Source organism: Pseudophryne corroboree, chromosome 4 (assembly GCF_028390025.1).
Source record: "Pseudophryne corroboree isolate aPseCor3 chromosome 4, aPseCor3.hap2, whole genome shotgun sequence".
Classification (NCBI taxonomy): domain Eukaryota; kingdom Metazoa; phylum Chordata; class Amphibia; order Anura; family Myobatrachidae; genus Pseudophryne; species Pseudophryne corroboree.
This window is the reverse complement of record NC_086447.1, coordinates 522,989,492-523,011,984: the sequence shown is the minus strand read 5'-3', so window position 1 is coordinate 523,011,984 and position 22,493 is coordinate 522,989,492. Positions and strand designations below refer to the sequence as shown.

At 42.5% G+C, this 22,493-nt stretch overlaps 1 protein-coding gene and 2 pseudogenes across 6 annotated transcripts in view; 1 reads left to right on the top strand and 2 right to left on the bottom strand.

Annotated features, from left to right (window-relative positions):
* The window catches only part of PKIB (cAMP-dependent protein kinase inhibitor beta), a 279,172-nt gene that overhangs the window by 103,046 nt on the left and 153,633 nt on the right, over positions 1–22,493 (bottom strand). The window lies entirely within an intron of this gene.
* On the bottom strand, positions 2,502–2,620 carry LOC134912312 (5S ribosomal RNA; annotated as a pseudogene).
* LOC134913773 (5S ribosomal RNA) lies at positions 13,062–13,180 on the top strand (annotated as a pseudogene).

Genomic DNA, 22,493 nt, shown 5'->3' with positions numbered 1-22,493 from the left:
CAGCAACAGGGGCTGCCACTTTGTAGCTAGAGCTTGGCTTTTTTGGGGCCCCAACAAAACCAGCTACCAATGGGCTTAAGGCAGCTAACAGTGTTGTTGTCAATGATAGGCTTAAGGAAGCTAAGCTAACAGTGCTGTCAATGATCTCTCCAGTGGAAAGATGTCTTCATTATCATCCTCACCCTCATCAGTGTTCACATCATCTTTGCACAATATTAATTCATCTCCACTGGAATCCACCATTACAGCAGTCTCTGTACTGTGACATAATTGCCAGTAAAGGTCTTCCTCATGGAATTTGTAGTTCCTTTTGATGAACATCATCTTTTACACATTTTGAGGAAGTAGCCTTCTACGCCGATTGCTGACAAGGTTCTTGGCTGTGCTAAAAACTCTTTCCAAATACACAATGGAGGGTGAGAGCTTAAGTAATACAATGCAGTTTGTACAAGGGCTTCCAAAATGGCTTTTTTCCTTCCAGTAGTCAAAGGGACTGTCTGACATGTCTATTTGTATATTGTCAATAAAATAATCCTTCAACATTCTATGTATGGTGGCCGTATCAACTGGAGTTACAGTAGAGGTTTCACTAATTTTGGGCAGTAAATGTTGTGATGACTCATCTGCATCACCACTGGGCCTTCTGGAAAAACTCAGTTTTTTCATGACCGCAGCAGTAGCCAGAGAAACTGAAGGAGAGGTAGGCGTATCATGTGCCACTTAGCAATTTGCTCACCAGGTGCTTTTTGCATCTCTTAAGATCTGGATCATATGGAAAGAAAGACACAACTTACAACTTACCTAGGATCAAGCACTTTCGCCATAATATTGTGATCCAATTCGAAGATATTGGTAACCTTTAGATCCTGGCAAAGGGAAAAAAAGACTTGATCTACAAGTCCTACATACTTAGCGGAATTGCATAATTTCATCTCCTCCTACAATTTCTAGAGCTGCTTTTCCAAAAGTCTAATTAGGGGAATCACCTGACTCAAGCTCACAGTGTCAAAACTCACTTCACAGGTGACTACTTCAAATGGTTTCAGCACCTTACACAACACAGAGAGTATTCCCCACTGCATCATGTAGCTTTGGATGTCTTTTTGTTGTTCCTCCTTCAGCTGAATTCCACCTTGGTACTACCTCTTGCTTCAGTTGGTAGCAGGGCAAATTGAACTGTTCTTGTAGGTGCTGCAATCTTCTGCATGCAGCTGCTGAATGCCAAAAAATGTCCTGAAATGTTTTGGGCTGGCAGACAGCATCTCCTGCACCCCGCCCCCCTCATTTTAAAAAAAAAACTCTGTACTACCAAGTTAATTGTGTGAGCAAAACATGTTTGAATTAACCTAGCTGTAATGCTCTCAAAATATTACTGGTGTTACCAAAAATAATAAATGCTATGACATCTCTTCGTTTTTCTAAGAGGTTGTCAGGGGTATGCCACTTAGTGAAGCTGGTGATAGAGAGAAGCCTAGGCCTATTTCCACCACACATGGGCTGTTGGTGGAAAGTTAATTACAATTGAGTATAAAATTAAGAATTAAAGCCTCCCTCACATGCTGGTATTTTGAGAACCACAAGTACCAGCATGTTGGGTATTAAAGGACCAGCTGGTACCTGTAGTCCCACCCAAAAAAAATTATAATAATGGCCCTCATTCTGAGTTGTTCGCTCGCTAGCTGCTTTTAGCAGCATTGCAAACGCTAGGCCGCCGCCCTCTGGGAGTGTATCTTAGCTTAGCAGAATAGCAGGAAAAGGTCAGTTTGGTGCCGCACAGGACTCTAGAAATATCTTTATAATGGGCTCTTGTAAAATTTGTCCCTTGTGAACCAACAGTGCATATGCATAAGAAATGCCTGTATCGGTATTCAAGGAGTTGCTGTTGTTGGTGGTGCACCCAGAGTCAATAGTACGTGTCAAAGTTTCAAAAGAAAAGAGATACTCTGTGTTGGGGCACGCTTGAAAACTAAAACTTAACTTTTAATTAGAGTATGATAAAATTAGGGTACACAGATAAACACACATATATAATACTTTAGGAGAAGGTCATAAAAAATTATTATAGCCTCTCTCCACTTGTATTCTTTGATCTGAGAACTGATTCTCACTAGTCAAAAAAGGGGGGGGGGATAAATAGGAGTAACAATTCTCCAAATAATATGAGTATTTAAGGTGACAGTGACACCTGAGATGAAAATATTAGGAATTTAATTTCAGCATAACAAAAAAATGTTTCGACATGTGGTACATAGGCATGTGATATAATAAATTTTGACTAAGATTTTAGTCCATCAACCAATGCCTATTGCAATAGTATATCCTGGTAAAGGTTAATCTGCTATTTCTAAGTTTCTGATCAACAAGTACAGTAAGAGAAAAGCTCTAGATGAGTCAATGATCAGAAAAAAAGATTGAATAAGAAGAAAGGAATATAGATGTGAAATCGGTAAGGGTCAAAGGTTGCTCCAACACTTCTGCTTTTCACATGGATACAGAGGTATTTATTACTGCACCTAATATTCCCTAGCAGTCTCCCATCTAGGTAATAATCAGGCTATTCACTGCTTAGCTTCCAAGATCAGGCGAGATTGGGCGTAACCAGTGAGATATGGCAGTAATATCACATAGATTGTGAATGAGAGGGTGTATAGTTATTGGCACATACCAGAAAGAGTACTTCTGCTGTCCATTATTGCGCACAGTCTCTCTGTTACTTTTGCATTGCAGAGAAGTTATGTGACTGGCGTCAGGATGAGAGAGTACTGAAAAAGCAAGATATAGGAAACGTATAGGTTCAGGGCCCGTCTTCTGCTGTCCACTGTCATATAAAGAATATAGCGGACAGTAGATGAGAGAGGCGGGTTACCTAGGCCTATTGAATATTCGTGTGAAATTACACAGGTATCTAAAGGTTTCTTATGATAATACAGCATCCGAATTCAGATATTGCATATTCTTAATCCTAACAGTAGTGGGCAGAAAATTTTCGCTATTAGCGATGCCCCTAAGGTACAGCAATGGAGAACCAAAACCAGCTGTTGGAGATATCCCATAAACATACGTGATAAGTACGAATTATATATCACTAATTGAAGTATGTAAATGAAAGTAAAGAACATTAAAAAGCGTTAGACGTTTAACACTGTAATCGAATAATAAATAGCAGATTTAGCAAATATTAAATAATTTGATGACAAAAATTTCGTCAAATATACGATACCAGGAGGTGAGTGGGCTGAACCGTGCACTGTTCAGCACCACTTAACACAGACGGCCGTTTCACCTGAAGGTGGCTTGTTCACTGTGTGAAGTAGTGGTGGAAGACAGTCTATTTAAGGCAAAAATAGGGGTGGTCTCAATGTAAGGGCCAATCACAGGAAGGAGGGAATGAATCATGTGATGTTTCTGAGACATACAGCGCATCACTTCCGGTTTCAAAACCCGGAAGTTGTATCTAATCGTGTTATATTAAAGGCCTGTGTGTGGTTAGATATGGCTTGAAGTATTTGGTGAAACTCATATTAATAAAAGAAAATGAAAATTTTACTTGGATGCTGGGGCCAAGATCGGAGCATTAGCTCCGTGACCGGAAGTCCTTAGATCACCGGACTTCTCTGGGGCGCGTCACTGGACATTGACGCGTCACTTCCGGTTTCAAAGACCGGAAGTGGCGTGGAAAGCCGTCACGTCTGAGTTTATGTGCGGCTGAGTTGAGAATTACATTGGGCTGGGAATGACTAAGTGAGCCTGAAGGGGAATAGAGGGTTACATACTTGGTAACCTGGGCGATGGGGCCGCATTCAGAGTGATAGCTCCGTGACCGGAAGTGGTGTCAGAACGTCATCATACAGGCAAAGCATGGCTACATCACTTCCTGTTTTGAAAAAAACTGGAAAGCTGTGTGCAACCAATATTAGGGTTGAAAAATGATCACATGGTTATGTTTATCAGGTTGCTAGGTAACCATGAGGTGAATAAAAAGATGATATTTGTGCAGAATTGAGAGCTAAGGTAAATAATTAAAGTGTATACTATAAAATCTATGACTATGAGTAGCTGGTTAAAGGTGAGGAGAAAAGGATAATTGCAAGTTTAATAGCCACGATGATACGATTGCAATCGGAGCATATTGGGGTATCGGGTTCAGCAAGGTTGCATTTAATTATTTTGAAGGAAAAGAAAAGGAAAAAACTGAGTGCAGCCCCTATAGTAGAGCAAAAGGAGTCTTGTGATTATATTTTTATTTTTATTTATGAGGTTGCTAAGTAACCATATGGTGAATAGGAGATAGTACTGTGTTAGTGCAGAAATCAGGGTATGGTAATTATTTTGAATGTAAAAAAATGTTTGGAGGAAAAGGAGGGATGTGTTTATAGAAAAAAGGGGAGAGAGAGAGAGAGAGGAAACCTGGGAAAAAAAGGAGGGGGGGTTTGCTATTGGTGGTCCTATTGAGGAAAGGATAGTAGGGGAAAGGGTGTGAGCCTTATATGATTGGGAAAGTAAAGGGGGATGTGAACTAAAAGAATGGTTGGCTGGTATGCCAGATTGACATAGCAGATCTTGATAGAGGAGGGAATATGGGTATTAGGAATGTCTGTGAAAAAAGTGGGTCATTACTTAATTCATGATAGAGGGAGTGCCTATAATGTTGTTATATGTAGGTTTTAATTATGTGTGTGAATGTGAGGGGATGGGTGGAAGTGCTGGATAAGGAGGTAAAGTGGATAGGGACAGATGAAAAAAGGAGGAGGGGGGGGGTGTTTGTGGATCCTTAGTATTAGTATATTGAAGAACATCAAATAAAAACTCCATAATTGATGTGTTCATTCATGCCTTTTGGTGCAAGACAGTTTAGTTTGAAGGTCCATTCGGATTCATGTTTTAGCAATTCTTGCATCAAGTCTCCTCCGCGTATTCCTAAGCTTATTCTTTCCAAACCAAAGGCTTTAAGTTCTTTAGGATTGTCCTGATGATGGTTGAAAAAATGGCGTGCCACTGACGTTAATTTTTTAATTTTTTGAATATCGGATGACGCATTTCTCACAGAGCCTATGTAGTTGTGATATGAAATATGTGGGCATCACCACAAGAGCCCTGAAACAATACATTTTGGAACACAAAGGATCTGTGAGAAATGCGTCATCCGATATTCAAAAAATGAAAAAATTAACGTCAGTGGCACGCCATTTTTTCAACCATCATCAGGACAATCCTAAAGAACTTAAAGCCTTTGGTTTGGAAAGAATAAGCTTAGGAATACGCGGAGGAGACTTGATGCAAGAATTGCTAAAACATGAATCCGAATGGACCTTCAAACTAAACTGTCTTGCACCAAAAGGCATGAATGATCACATCAATTATGGAGTTTTTATTTGATGTTCTTCAATATACTAATACTAAGGATCCACAACCCCCCCCCCCTCCTTTTTTCATCTGTCCCTATCCACTTTACCTCCTTATCCAGCACTTCCACCCATCCCCTCACATTCACACACATAATTAAAACCTACATATAACAACATTATAGGCACTCCCTCTATCATGAATTAAGTAATGACCCACTTTTTTCACAGACATTCCTAATACCCATATTCCCTCCTCTATCAAGATCTGCTATGTCAATCTGGCATACCAGCCAACCATTCTTTTAGTTCACATCCCCCTTTACTTTCCCAATCATATAAGGCTCACACCCTTTCCCCTACTATCCTTTCCTCAATAGGACCACCAATAGCAACCCCCCCCCCCCCTTTTTTTCCCCCAGGTTTCCTCTCTCTCTCTCCCCTTTTTTCTATAAACACATCCCTCCTTTTCCTCCAAACATTTTTTTACATTCAAAATAATTACCATACCCTGATTTCTGCACTAACACAGTACTATCTCCTATTCACCATATGGTTACTTAGCAACCTCATAAATAAAAATAAAAATATAATCACAAGACTCCTTTTGCTCTACTATAGGGGCTGCACTCAGTTTTTTCCTTTCCTTTTCCTTCAAAATAATTAAATGCAACCTTGCTGAACCCGATACCCCAATATGCTCCGATTGCAATCGTATCATCGTGGCTATTAAACTTGCAATTATCCTTTTCTCCTCACCTTTAACCAGCTACTCATAGTCATAGATTTTATAGTATACACTTTAATTATTTACCTTAACTCTCAATTCTGCACAAATATCATCTTTTTATTCACCTCATGGTTACCTAGCAACCTGATAAACATAAACATAACCATGTGATCATTTTTCAACCCTAATATTGGTTGCACACAGCTTTCCCGTTTTTTTCAAAACAGGAAGTGATGTAGCCATGCTTTGCCTGTATGATGACGTTCTGACGCCACTTCCGGTCATGGAGCTATCACTCCGAATGCGGCCCCATCGCCCGGGTTACCAAGTATGTAACCCTCTATTCCCCTTCAGGCTCACTTAGTCATTCCCAGCCCAATGTAATTCTCAACTCAGCCGCACATAAACTCAGACGTGACGGCTTTCCACGCCACTTCTGGTCTTTGAAACCGGAAGTGACGCGACAATGTCCAGTGACACGCCCCAGAGAAGTCCGGTGATCTAAGGACTTCCGGTCACGGAGTTAATGCTCCGATCTTGGCTCCAGCATCCAAGTCAAATTTTCATTTTCTTTTATTAATATGAGTTTCACCAAATACTTCAAGCCATATCTAACCACACACAGGCCTTTAATATAACACGATTAGATACAACTTCCGGGTTTTGAAACCGGAAGTGATGCGCTGTATGTCTCAGAAACATCACATGATTCATTCCCTCCTTCCTGTGATTGGCCCTTACATTGAGACCACCCCTATTTTTGCCTTAAATAGACTGTCTTCCACCACTACTTCACACAGTGAACAAGCCACCTTCAGGTGAAACGGCCGTCTGTGTTAAGTGGTGCTGAACAGTGCACGGTTCAGCCCACTCACCTCCTGGTATCGTATATTTGACGAAATTATGGTCATCAAATTATTTAATATTTGCTAAATCTGCTATTTATTATACGATTACAGTGTTAAACGTCTAACGCTTTTTAATGTTCTTTACTTTCATTTACATACTTCAATTAGTGATATATAATTCGTACTTATCACGTATGTTTATGGGATATCTCCAACAGCTGGTTTTGGTTCTCCATTGCTGTACATTAGGGGCATCGCTAATAGCGAAAATTTTCTGCCCACTACTGTTAGGATTAAGAATATGCAATAATAAGAATTTACTTACCGATAATTCTATTTCTCGTAGTCCGTAGAGGATGCTGGGAACTCCGTAAGGACCATGGGGAATAGCGGCTCCGCAGGAGACTGGGCACAAAAGTAAAGCTTTAGGACTACCTGGTGTGCACTGGCTCCTCCCCCTATGACCCTCCTCCAAGCCTCAGTTAGGATACTGTGCCCGGACGAGCGTACACAATAAGGAAGGATTTTGAATCCCGGGTAAGACTCATACCAGCCACACCAATCACACCGTACAACTTGTGATCTGAACCCAGTTAACAGCATGATAACAGAGGAGCCTCTGGAAAGATGGCTCACAACAACAATAACCCGATTTAGTTAACAATAACTATGTACAAGTATTGCAGACAATCCGCACTTGGGATGGGCGCCCAGCATCCACTACGGACTATGAGAAATAGAATTATCGGTAAGTAAATTCTTATTTTCTCTGACATCCTAGTGGATGCTGGGAACTCCGTAAGGACCATGGGGATTATACCAAAGCTCCCAAACGGGCGGGAGAGTGCGGATGACTCTGCAGCACCGAATGAGAGAACTCCAGGTCCTCCTCAGCCAGGGTATCAAATTTGTAGAATTTAGCAAACGTGTTTGCCCCTGACCAAGCAGCTGCTCGGCAAAGTTGTAAAGCCGAGACCCCTCGGGCAGCCGCCCAAGATGAGCCCACCTTCCTTGTGGAATGGGCTTTTACAGATTTTGGCTGTGGCAGGCCTGCCACAGAATGTGCAAGCTGAATTGTACTACAAATCCAACGAGCAATAGTCTGCTTAGAAGCAGGAGCACCCAGCTTGTTGGGTGCATACAGGATAAACAGGGAGTCAGATTTTCTGACTCCAGCCGTCCTGGAAACATATATTTTCAGGGCCCTGACAACGTCCAGCAACTTGGAGTCCTCCAAGTCCCTAGTAGCCGCAGGTACCACAATAGGCTGGTTCAGGTGAAACGCTGAAACCACCTTAGGGAGAAATTGTGGACGAGTCCTCAATTCTGCCCTGTCCGTATGAAAAATCAGGTAAGGGCTTTTATAAGATAAAGCCGCCAATTCTGACACGCGCCTGGCCGAAGCCAGGGCCAACAGCATGACCACTTTCCATGTGAGATATTTAAAATCCACAGATTTAAGCGGTTCAAACCAATGTGATTTTAGGAACCCCAAAACTACATTGAGATCCCAAGGTGCCACTGGAGGCACAAAAGGAGGCTGTATATGCAGCACCCCCTTGACAAACGTCTGAACTTCAGGAACTGAAGCCAGTTCTTTCTGGAAGAAAATCGACAGGGCCGAAATCTGAACCTTAATGGATCCTAATTTTAGGCCCATAGACACTCCTGTTTGCAGGAAATGCAGGAATCGACCCAGTTGAAATTCCTCCGTTGGGGCCTTCCTGGCCTCGCACCACGCAACATATTTCCGCCAAATGCGGTGATAATGCTTTGCGGTCACATCCTTCCTGGCTTTGATCAGGGTAGGAATGACTTCTTCCGGAATGCCTTTTTCCTTCAGGATCCGGCGTACAGCCGCCATGCCGTCAAACGCAGCCGCGGTAAGTCTTGGAACAGACAGGGTCCTTGCTGGAGCAGGTCCCTTCTTAGAGGTAGAGGCCACGGGTCCTCTGTGAGCATCTCTTGAAGTTCCGGGTACCAAGTCCTTCTTGGCCAATCCGGAGCCACGAGTATAGTTCTTACTCCTCTCCGTCTTATAATTCTCAGTACCTTGGGTATGAGAGGCAGAGGAGGGAAACACATACACTGACTGGTACACCCATGGTGTTACCAGAGCGTCCACAGCTATTGCCTGAGGGTCCCTTGACCTGGCGCAATACCTGTCCAATTTTTTGTTGAGGCGGGACGCCATCATGTCCACCTTTGGTTTTTTCCAACGGTTTACAATCATGTGGAAGACTTCTGGGTGAAGTCCCCACTCTCCCGGGTGGAGGGCGTGCCTGCTGAGGAAGTCTGCTTCCCAGTTGTCCACTCCCGGAATGAACACTGCTGACAGTGCTATCACATGATTTTCCGCCCAGCGAAGAATCCTTGCAGCTTCTGCCATTGCCCTCCTGCTTCTTGTGCCGCCCTGTCTGTTCACGTGGGCGACTGCCGTGACGTTGTCCGACTGGATCAGCACCGGCTGACCTTGAAGCAGAGGTCTTGCTTGGCTTAGGGTATTGTAAATGGCCCTCAGCTCCAGGATATTTATGTGAAGTGATGTCTCCAGGCTTGACCACAAGCCCTGGAAATTTCTTCCCTGTGTGACTGCTCCCCAGCCTCGCAGGCTGACATCCGTGGTCACCAGGACCCAGTCCTGAATGCCGAATCTGCGGCCCTCTAGAAGATGAGCACTCTGCAACCACCACAGGAGAGACACCCTTGTCTTTGGTGACAGGGTTATCCGCTGATGCATCTGAAGATGCGATCCGGACCATTTGTCCAGCAGGTCCCACTGGAAAGTTCTTGCGTGGAATCTGCCGAATGGGATTGCTTCGTAGGAAGCCACCATTTTTCCCAGGACCCTTGTGCATTGATGCACTGAGACTTGGCCTGGTTTTAGGAGGTTTCTGACTAGTTCGGATAACTCCCTGGCTTTCTCCTCCGGGAGATACACCTTTTTCTGGACTGTGTCCATGATCATCCCTAGGAATAGAAGACGTGTCGTCGGGATCAGCTGCGATTTTGGAATATTGAGAATCCAACCGTGCTGCCGCAACACTACTTGAGATAGTGCTACCCCGACTACCAATTGTTCCCTGGATCTTGCCCTTATCAGGAGATCGTCCAAGTACGGGATAACTAAAACTCCCTTCCTTCGAAGGAGTATCATCATTTCGGCCATTACCTTGGTAAAGACCCGGGGTGCCATGGACAAACCAAACGGCAGCGTCTGAAACTGATAGTGACAGTTCTGTACCACAAACCTGAGGTACCCTTGGTGAGAAGGGTAAATTGGGACATGGAGGTAAGCCTCCTTGATGTCCAAAGACACCATATAATCCCCTTCTTCCAAGTTCGCAATCACCGCTCTGAGTGACTCCATCTTGAATTTGAACCTGTGTATGTAAGTGTTCAAGGATTTCAGATTTAAAATAGGTCTCACCGAGCCGTCCGGCTTCGGTACCACAAACAGCGTGGAATAATACCCCTTTCCCTGTTGCAGGAGGGGTACCTTGATTATCACCTGCTGGGAATACAGCTTGTGAATGGCTTCCAATACCGCCTCCCTGACGGAGGGAGACGTCGGTAAAGCAGACTTTAGGAAACGGCGAGGGGGAGTGCCTGAGTCCGCTTGTAAAGCCCCAGCGTCATGCTGAGGACTTGGCAGAAACGGGAGAGGGCTTCTGTTCCTGGGAACTGGCTGTTTGCTGCAGCCTTTTTCCTCTCCCTCTGCCACGGGGCAGAAATGAGGAGCCTTTTGCCCGCTTGCCCTTATGGGGCCGAAAGGACTGCGCCTGATAATACGGCGTCTTCTTATGTTGAGAGGCTACCTGGGGTAAAAATGTGGATTTCCCAGCAGTTGCCGTGGCCACCAGGTCTGATAGACCTACCCCAAATAACGCCTCCCCTTTGTAAGGCAATACTTCCATATGCCTTTTGGAATCAGCATCACCTGACCACTGCCTCGTCCATAACCCTCTTCTGGCAGAAATGGACAGCGCACTTACTCTTGATGCCAGTCGGCAAATATCCCTCTGTGCATCACGCATATATAGAAATGCATCTTTCAAATGCTCTATAGTCAGTAATATACTGTCCCTATCTAGGGTATCAATATTGTCAGTCAGGGAATCCGACCAAGCCACCCCAGCACTGCACATCCAGGCTGAGGCGATTGCTGGTCGCAGTATAACACCCGTGTGAGTGTATATACATTTTAGGATATTCTCCTGCTTTCTGTCAGCAGGTTCCTTAGGGGCGGCCGTATCAGGAGACGGTAGTGCCACCTGTTTTGACAAACGTGTGAGCGCTTATCCACCTTAGGGGGTGTTTCCCAATGTGCCCTATCCTCTGGCGGGAAGGGGTATGATGCTAATAACCTTTTAGGAATTATCAGTTTTTTATCGGGGGAAACCCACGCTTCATCACACACTTCATTTAATTCCTCAGATGCAGGAAAAACTACAGGCAGTTTTTTCTCACCAAACATAATACCCTTTTTAGTGGTACTTGTATTATCAGAAATATGTAAAACATTTTTCATAGCATCAATCATGTAACGTGTGGCCCTACTGGAAGTCACATTCGTCTCTTCATCGTCGACACTGGAGTCAGTATCCGTGTCGGCGTCTGTATCTGCCATCTGAGGTAACGGGCGTTTTAGAGCCCCTGATGGCTTTTGAGACGCCTAGACAGGCACGAGCTGAGTAGTTCCTTCCATAAGCTCAGCCACTCAGGTGTCGACTCCCTAGGGGGTGACATCTCCATTACAGGCAATTGCTCCGCCTCCACACCATTTTCCTCCTCATACATGTCGACACAATCGTACCGACACACAGCACACACACAGGGAATGCTCTGATAGAGGACAGGACCCCACTAGCCCTTTGGGGAGACAGAGGGAGTGTATGCCAGCACACACCAGAGCGCTATATATATACAGGGATAACCTTATAGAAGTGTTTTTCCCCTTATAGCTGCTGTTTTATTTATACTGCGCCTAATTAGTGCCCCCCTCTCTTGTTTTACCCTTTTCTGTAGTGCAGGACTGCAGGGGAGAGTCAGGGAGACGTCCTTCCAGCGGAGCTGTGAGGGAAAATGGCGCCCGTGTGCTGAGGAGATAGGCTCCGCCCCCTTCTCGGCTGACTTTTCTCCCGCTTTTTGCTGTATTCTGGCAGGGGTTAAAATACATCCATATAGCCCTGGGGGTTATATGTGATGTATTTTCGCCAGCCAAGGTGTTTCTATTGCTGCTCAGGGCGCCCCCCCCCCCCCCAGCGCCCTGCACCCTCAGTGACCGGAGTGTGAAGTGTGCCTGAGGAGCAATGGCGCACAGCTGCAGTGCTGTGCGCTACCTTGGTGAAGACTGATGTCTTCTGCCGCCGATTTTCCAGACCTCTTCTTGCTTCTGGCTCTGTAAGGGGGCCGGCGGCGCGGCTCTGGGACCGGACTCCGAGGCTGGGCCTGTGTTCGGTCCCTCTGGAGCTAATGGTGTCCAGTAGCCAATAAGCCCAAGCTGGCTGCAAGCAGGCAGGTTCGCTTCTTCTCCCCTTAGTCCATCGATGCAGTGAGCCTGTTGCCAGCAGGTCTCACTGAAAATAAAAAACCTAAAACTAAACTTTTACTAAGAAACTCAGGAGAGCCTCCTAGAATGCACCCTTCTCGGCCGGGCACAAAAATCTAACTGAGGCTTGGAGGAGGGTCATAGGGGGAGGAGCCAGTGCACACCAGGTAGTCCTAAAGCTTTACTTTTGTGCCCAGTCTCCTGCGGAGCCGCTATTCCCCATGGTCCTTACGGAGTTCCCAGCATCCACTAGGACGTCAGAGAAATCTGAATTCGGATGCTGTATTATCATAAGAAACCTTTAGATACCTGTGTAATTTCACACGAATATTCAATAGGCCTAGGTAACCCGCGTCTCTCATTTACTGTCCGCTATATTCTTTATATGACAGTGGACAGCAGAAGACGTGCCCTGAACCTATACGTTTCCTATATCTTGCTTTTTCAGTACTCTCTCATCCTGACGCCAGTCACATAACTTCTCTGCAATGCAAAAGTAACAGAGAGACTGTGCGCAATAATGGACAGCAGAAGTACTCTTTCTGGTATGTGCCAATAACCATACACCCTCTCATTCACAATCTATGTGATATTACTGCCATATCTCACTGGTTACGCCCAATCTCGCCTGATCTTGGAAGCTAAGCAGTGAATAGCCTGATTAGTACCTAGATGGGAGACTGCTAGGGAATATTAGGTGCAGTAATAAATACCTCTGTATCCATGTGAAAAGCAGAAGTGTTGGAGCAACCTTTGTCCCTTACCGATTTCACATCTATATTCCTTTCTTCTTATTCAATCTTTTTTTCTGATCATTGACTCATCTAGAGCTTTTCTCTTACTGTACTTGTTGATCAGAAACTTAGAAATAGCAGATTAATCTTTACCAGGATATACTATTACAATAGGCATTGGTTGATGGACTAAAATCTTAGTCAAAATTTATTATATCACATGCCTATGTACCACATGTCGGAAAAAAAATTGTTATGCTGAAATTAAATTCCTAATATTTTCATCTCAGGTGTCACTGTCACCTTAAATACTCATATTATTTGGAGAATTGTTACTCCTATTTATCCCCCCCCCCCTTTTTTGACTAGTGAGAATCAGTTCTCAGATCAAAGAATACAAGTGGAGAGAGGCTATAATAATTTTTTATGACCTTCTCCTAAAGTATTATATATGTGTGTTTATCTGTGTACCATAATTTTATCATACTCTAATTAAAAGTTAAGTTTTCGTTTTCAAGCGTGCCCCAACACAGAGTCTCTCTTTTCTTTTGAAACCTTAGCAGAATAGCGAAAGAAAGATTAGCAAAACTGCTACTAAATAATTCTCTGCAGTTTCTGAGTAGCTCCAGACCTACTCCTAGACTGCGATCTCCTCAGTCCGTTTAGTTCCTGGTTTGACATCACAAACATGCCCTGCGTGCGGCCAGCCACTCCCTCGTTTCTCCAGCCACTCCTGCGTTTTTACCTGGCACGCTTGCATTTTTTAGCACTCTCTCTGAAAACGCCCAGTTTCAGCCAGAAACACCCACTTCCTGTCAATCACACTACGATCACTCGAGCGATGAAAAAACATCGCTCGAGCTTGTGTAAATCTACAAAGTTTTGTGTGAAAGTACTTAGCGCATGTGTGCTGCGTACCATGCGCATGCGCATTTTTGCTGTTTTTTCACTTAATCGCTGCACTGCGAAAATCGGCAGCGAGCGAACAACTCGGAATGACCACCAATGACACTACATGGATACCGTACAGAGTAGAACTTTAATAAAACACCTTCACAATCACATTTACATACACACACTTACCTACCATCCCACGTAGCACTTGGGTAATCCATACGTAACCTGTAAAAAAAAAATACTCACCTATTTCCTGTGTAGATTGGTATTCTTCAATCCATGTAGGCATCCCAGGGGTTAAAAATAAAGAAATGAAAAACCTGATAAAGCAGACTTAGGAGATCGTTGTATATATACACATAGAAACATAGAAACATAGAATTTGATGGCAGATAAGAACCACTTGGCCCATCTAGTCTGCCCCTTTTTTATCCTTTAGGTAATCTCAACCCTTTTTGAACATTAATTATTTGTAAGGATATCCATATGCCTATCCTAAGCATGTTTAAAATGCTCTACAGTCTTAGCCTCTACCACCCCTGATGGGAGGCTATTCCACTTATCCACTACCCTTTCTGTGAAGTAATTTTTCCTTAAATTTCCCCTGAACCTGCCTCCCTCCAGTTTCAGTGTATGTCCTCAAGTTCTAATACTTCTCTTACTTTGAAGAATGTTTCCCTCCTGAACTTTGTTAAGACCCTTGGTATATTTTAAAGTTTCTATCATGTCCCCCCTTTCCCTTCTCTCCTTCAAGGGAGATCCCCTTTCTTGAATGTCAGGCATCCACATGACACCTGTCACTTGGAGACCCACCTGCCAATCAGGGAGCACAGCATAGCTTAGCACTGCGGCGCTGTCAGTCAAACAGAGCCTATATGCTTCTATGGGGAAAAGTCCCCGTAGAAGTCTATGAGTGAGAACTGGCAGTTTGCGGTAGACCACAAGGTTAATTGAGGGCAACCACAAGATTGTAAAAAGGCCTTGCATCATTATGAGAGGCAACATATGCCTTACTGACAGTTGCTGAACCACCACTCATAAAGGCCGAGGCCTGAGCCTTTCTTACCAACAGCTTTTTTTTTCACAAATGACAAATTCAGACTGCTTATAGTTACTGAGTTTAATTGAACGCACAAGTTGGACAAAAACAAATAACAGCTTTATTTGTTTTTTTTTTACAAATTACAAATTCACACTGCAAACTCACAGAGCTTATATTTATTAAAAGAAGTGGGGCACGACACCTACTGGGCTTTATTGAATGCACAAGTTGTACAAAAAAAAATAACAGCTTTTTATTTGATTTTTAGCAAATTACTAATTCACACTGTGGACTCACCATGTTTATAATATTAACACAGTGGGGCACAGCACCTAAAGGGCTCTATCAAACGCTCAAGTTCTATAAAAAAAAAAATAAGCTTTTTTTGTCTTTTTCCTAATGACAAATTCACACTGCAGACTCACAGTGCTTATATTTATTAATGCAGTTGCTTTATTGAATGCAGCAGCTCATGCAAAGATGTAGAAGAGGTGCAATGAGGTAGCTGTATGACTAAGCCAAGCAACACAAACAATTGGCCCATCTAGGAGTGGCACTGCAGTGGCAGACAGGAGGGCAGATGTCCAAAAAAAGGCCCCAAACAGCACATGATGCAAAGAAGAAAAAGAGGTGCACCAAGGTTGCTGTATGACTAAGCGAAGCGACACAACCACCTGGCCCATCTAATAGTGTCACACAGTGGCTGAATGTGGAAAGTGTGCCGCAATTGTTAGGTCCACTGACAGCATCTCCTGCACGCCCCTGTCATTTTTCAAAAATTCTGCAATTGGTGGACTTATACGGCAGAACCCCTGGACTCATATGGCAGTGTAAGACAGGATGGCACTTTTCAAAAACTAGGCCCCAAACAGCAACTCATGCAAAGATGTCGAAGAGGTGCAATGAGGTAGCTGTATGACTAAGCCAAGCAACACAAAAAATTCCCACTGGAATTATACTGTAAAATCACTGGAATTATACTGTAAAATCACTGGAATTATACGTCTAAATCACTGGAATTATACGGCAAAATCACTGGAATTATACATCCAAATCACTGGAATTAAATGGCAAAATCACTGGAATTATACGTCAAAATCACTGGAATTATATGTCTAAATCACTGGAATTAAATGGCAATATCACTGTAATTAAACTGTAAAATCACTGGAATTATACGTCCAAATCACTGGAATTAAATGGCAAAATCACTGGAATTATACTGTAAAATCACTGGAATTATACGTCAAAATCACTGGAATTATATGTCTAAATCACTGGAATTAAATGGCAAAATCACTGGAATTATACTATAAAATCACAGGAATTATACGTCAAAATCACTGGAATTCTATGGCTAAATCACTGGAATTATACGTCCAAATCACTGGAATTATACAGCAAAATCAATGGAATTAAATGGTAGTACCACTGGACATATTCGGAAGTGTCAGACAGGATGGCACTTTAAAAAAAATAGTCCCCAAACAGCACATCATGCCAAGAAGTAAAAGAGGGCAATGAGGTAGCTGTATGACTAAACTAAGCGACACAAGTGTGTGGCACAAACACCTGGCCCACCTGGGGTTGGCACTGCAGTCCCACTGCACTAATGGTGGATACCGGATACACGTCTAACACGAGCATAGTTGTTATGGCCTCAGTAATCCGCTTTGCAACAGGGTGTATATATATATATATATACACGGCAGTATCACTGGACTGGACTTATACGCCAGTACCGCTGTAATTATACGGCAGGATCACTGGATTTATATGGCAGGATCATTGTAATTATACGGCAGGATTACTGGGATTATACGGCAGGATCACTGGAATTAAATGGCAAAATCACTGGAATTATATGTCCAAATCACTGGAATTATACGTCAAAATCACTGGAATTATACGTCAAAATCACTGGAATTATACATCCAAATCACAGGAATTATACATCCAAATCACTGTAATTATACTGCAAAATCACTGTAATTATACTGCAAAAACACTGGAATTATACATCCAAATCACTGGAATTATACGTCCAAATCACTGAAATTATACGTCCAAATCACTGGAATAAAATGTCCAAATCACTGAAATTCTACATCCAAATCACTGGAATTAAATGGCAAAATCACTGGAATTATAGGTCAAAATCACTGGAATTAATTGGTAAAATGGAGGTTGAGGGCTTCCATCGTCATGTGAAGCTGAACCACTAGTCATGAACATAGGCCAGGGCCTTAGTCGTTCCTTGCCACTCCGTGTCGTAAATGGCATATTGGCAAGTTTACGTTTCTCCTCAGACCATTTAAATTTCTTTTTTTGGGTCTTTTTACTGAACTTTGGCTGTTTGGATTTTACATGCTCTCTACTATCACATTGGGCATCGGCCTTGGCAGACGACGTTGGTGGCATTTCATCGTCTATGTCATGACTAGTGGGAGCAGCTTCAGCACTAGGAGGAAGTGGTTCTTGATCTTTCCCTATTTTATCCTCCAAATGTTTGTTCTCCATTATTTTTCTGGAGTTATATAACACAATATGCAGCACAAGAGAATGTACCCCTACACCTCACAGGGCAAACCCTGTAAAAATTATTTGGATTAAATATTAATAACCCCTTTATTTGGAGTAAATAATATACAGCACAGGACAGCACATATATGGAATTATATGGATCAATATGGAATTATACGGCAGGATAACTGGAATTATACGGCAGTATCATGGTAAATATATGGCAATATCACTGGAATTATACGGCAATATCACAGGAATTATATGCCAGTATCATGGGAATTATATGGCAGTATCACAGGAATTATACGCCAGTATTCCAATAATTATATGGCAATATCACAGGAATTATATGCCAGTATCACGAGAATTATATGACAATATCACAGGAATTATACGGCAGTATTCCGAGAATTATACGGCAATGTCACAGGAATTATACGGCAGTATTCCGAGAATTATATGCCAACATCACAGGAATTATACGGCAATATCATAGGAATTATACACCAGTATTCTGAGAATTATACGGTAATATCACAAGAATTATACGGCAATATCACAGGAATTATACGCCAGTATTCCGAGAATTATACGGCAATATCACAGGAATTATACGCCAGTATCACGGGAATTATACGGCAATATCACTGGAATTATATGGCAATATCACAGGAATTATACGCCAGTATCCCGAGAATTATACGGCAATATCACTGAAATTATACGTCAGTATCACGGGAATTATACAGCAATATCACGGGAATTATACGGCAATATCACTAGTATTATACGCCAGTAACACTGGATATATGGCAGCAGAGGACACCACCACTGTGACTGGTCACTGGACAGATGCTGCACAAGAGAGACACTACCCCTGGTCTGATGCAAAACAACACAGCAAAACTGCAAGGGACTTATACAGCAGCCAGCAGAACGGGGGACATATAGCAGCAGAGGACACCAACACTGTAACTGGCTGGACTGATGCAGCATAAGACACTGACTACACTGGACTGAGCAGCACAAGACAGCACTAGAATCGCCACCCCACTTTCGCACCCCCACACAGACACTGAGGACGGAGACACATCCTCTCACTACACTCTCCGAGACTGGAGTGAAAATTATCGCGACGCGCGGCTCCTTATATGGAATCCAAATCCCGCAAGAATCTGACAGCGGGATGATGACATTTTGCCTCGTTCTGGTTTCCAAGTCAGGTGGGAAAACCCGAGCCTGACTCGGATCCGGACTCGAATGGTAAAGTCCGGTAGGGTTCGGTTCTCAGAGAACCGAACCCGCTCATCCCTAGTTGAAACTGCCTTGCTTGAAACTTAAGGGGGTAGAGAGGGTTATGCAAAATAGGTGTGAGATGGATAATACAGAGAAACCCTTGTTCTTCCACACAGTCTTCTCCACATCTCCATCGTAGGGAAAACTGTCAGATGGATTGACCGCATTATTTTAAAGCACCAGGAAAGCGTAACTAGATGAAGATTTGAGGACAGGGTCTCTAGTTTCATCCATTGCTTCCTTCCTGAGTCTCTTGTCTCTAGTAAGATCATAGGCAGCTGTTTGCCTACTCTAGTCTCTGATTAATTACCCCACTCCCCCCCCAGACAAAATTACGGAGAAAAGTGTGAACCACAGAGAAGAACCGTGGTGTAATAAATATAAAAGTCAGGGGACAAGATTAATTTTTAATGATAGTTATGTGTCCGAAAAAAGAGGAATGCTACAAGATCCCACAGACAAAAGTACAGCGCTGCTGTGCCAAAGTGAGTATATTAACAACACAGTCTTAAAAAATAATAAAAATATATTTATTATACAAACATATTACACTCGGCCGGTGTTAAAAAGCAGTACAATCTCTAAAATTAACAAAAAATACTCCTAAGCAGCTGAATTTATTTCCACAGCGGAGATGCTATTGCACATAACTAGCAACATAAGTTTCAAAAGTCAAAAACTCATTGAAACAGTTTCCACCTGTTTGTTAAAAGGGGTCACATTACAATGTTTCAAAGTTCTGTTTTTGCAATGGTTCAACGTGTTAGAATAGTACTCCAAAATGATTGGATTCCAACTGTTTGGTTAGCAGGTTCTCAAATATATTAAATTGATCAAAATATCTGACCTCGCTGCTGTCCGTAATAAACAGTGTCCATTAGTTAAAAGCAACTTGGAGTAATGTAATAAATTAAGGATGCATATAAAAGTCCCAAACAAGTGCTCCAAATAACATGGATATTCAAAAGTCAGACTCCGATTGCTCCCTCACCCGTGATACAGTAACAAACGGTGACGGGTCTCCTCACTCCACTGGTAGCCACTCGTTCTCAGGACAGTAGCAAACACTGCATCCATCGAGCCTCAGAGGGTCCTTCTTAACGCGTTTCTCCACTTAATATACGTTCAGCGGCTTCGTCAGAAGAATTACAAGAGCCACTGATCTAATTTCTTGCAAAGTGTACAAGGCAGAGGTATGTTGTTGAGGGAGATTAAGTCACTAAATTGTCTATTAAGGAAAATACTAAGTATTTTATAGATGATTGTACTACTCAAAAAGTCAGGAAGCATGATGAGCAGATACAGTCTCTACCGAGGAGGTGTCATTATGTTGTTAATTTTAAAATTTGAAAGATGGCAAATCGCTGGAGTTCCTGCACTAAGCTTGGAAAAGATGTAACAGAGTTCGTAGCCACTGCTAACAAGTCATCCACAAAGAGAGCAAGACAGTACTCCCACAAGCCCACCGCCAAGCTAGTAATATTCTGATTTGCATGAATCGGCCTAGTAAGGGCCTCCATGCAAAGGATGAAGACTAATGGCGACAGAGGGCAATCTTGCCGAATGCAATTTGCAATATGCATTGGGTCCGATAGAGTCCCATTTACCCAAATCTGCACCCTACATAGAGCCAGAATCTTGAGAAGAAAGGCTTCACCCAACCCCAAGCGTCCTAATACCGTAGTCATAAATCTCCAATCTAGCTGATCAAAAGGTTTTGAGTAGTATAATAAAGACTGTACTCTTATCAAATGTGAGGGTGTATAATTTAACATCTGTTATACTGTAAGACCTCATAGGTGACCCTTACAGCTACTTACAAAATACATTGCTACAAAAACTCCCACAGAGGTTGCAGGAACAAACCTCTCACATGTGTCCTGACTCACAGGCAGTTAGGTTGTATGTCTTTGGTTACAAAGGTATGCAAGTGCTATGTGCACTAGATGCATGTAAGGATAGCCTGACCATTAACAATTATCCATCATCAATGGTCTGACACATATTGTAAATAATTTTAATATTATTGGATTTTCGCTGATGGTGAAAATCGGATGCGGAGGTCTGATGACAGAGTGTGGCCATGGTCTTCATATTCATGTTTAGGACCCATCAATAGTTCAACCATTGATAGTTTCTAACAGATGATTAAAAGCCACTGATAATTAACCCATCAATGGGCATCTTTAGAGGCATATGCTTCTGAAATGAGCAGTAATTTCAGGGTGTCTTCTAGGGAGGAAATAAAGGTTGAGAGCCTGGTCACAGCTATTTTGATGTAGCCATGCCCCTAATGTGATATGGTCACACTCCCTTTTAAAGAAGGCATTTCCTTATTGAAGAATTTAAATCGTGGGAGGACTGCAGTTATTTGTAATAACTATTGCTTTAAAATACCCACTTGATCAATCAATACAGCTAATACATATGTACTGTGTCATTGTTTAAAATTGTGTTGTAGCCACTTCATTCCACTTTGTTGCATCTTTCACTAAGCTGAAAAAGTTCCACTGTTAGTAGAAATACATAACGTGACTTACAATGTCTGACTGGTCTGCTTGGATTCTGGGGAAATTGTTGATGAGTCCCTCTGCTTGAGGGTGTCCCCCTTATTCCTCTCAACATCCTCTTCTACTCTGTTTCTAAAGAGCTGAGCCTAGCCAAACACTAAAAGGAGATGAAGGTGGATGGAGGGTGAACTTGATAATTGCTAGTTCCCCTCAATTCTGGCTGCCCAATACCCTACTTTTATATGCTATGTCATGGGACATAATCATTGCTTAGGCTAATGAGATGTGCTTTTGACCTGATGAGCTTTAGATAGTTATGGGATAACCATGAGGAGATAGAAGACAGCAGTACAGAAAGCAAATGGACTTGTAATTGAATAAGTCTGGGTGTTAAAGCCTGGAGCTAGAAGTCTGCAGTAAGCACTGCAATTTGATCCTTGTGGGAAATCTACCAGTTGGCAAATTTATTCAAAAGTTAAAATCACCAAAATAAATTAATTCTTTCACTCAAGTCTCCACTCTATTAAAGCTATATTTATTTTAAATGCATGAAATGTGGGACATTTTATTCTGCTATTCAAAATGTACACTTTTCACAAGCATTTGAATAGGCAGAGAATTTTCATTTGGAGCAGAAAGCACATTGAAATCCATAGCCCATATAATAAATGGAAAAAGCATAGTCACTCACCAAGCAATGTTGCCAGTTACTTGGTTGCGCAGATACTGACCTCAATCTCCATTATAAACAATAGCATTTTCAAAACATCAGAGTAATACTATTGTGGAAATATTCATGATGGAAATTTCCGTTTCAAAAGCCCCAGGAACCCCTGGCAGCAAGGTCTTGCTCACTTTTTTTTTTTTTTTTAAATAACACATTAATATATATCCCATTTAATCTTCTGGTTAACACAGTGCATCCTAATCATGGAACCAGGATAAAAGAGGATCTAAAAGGACTTCTATCTTGGAACCAGATGTACTAGGAGTGCAAGAGATCATATAGAAAAATAT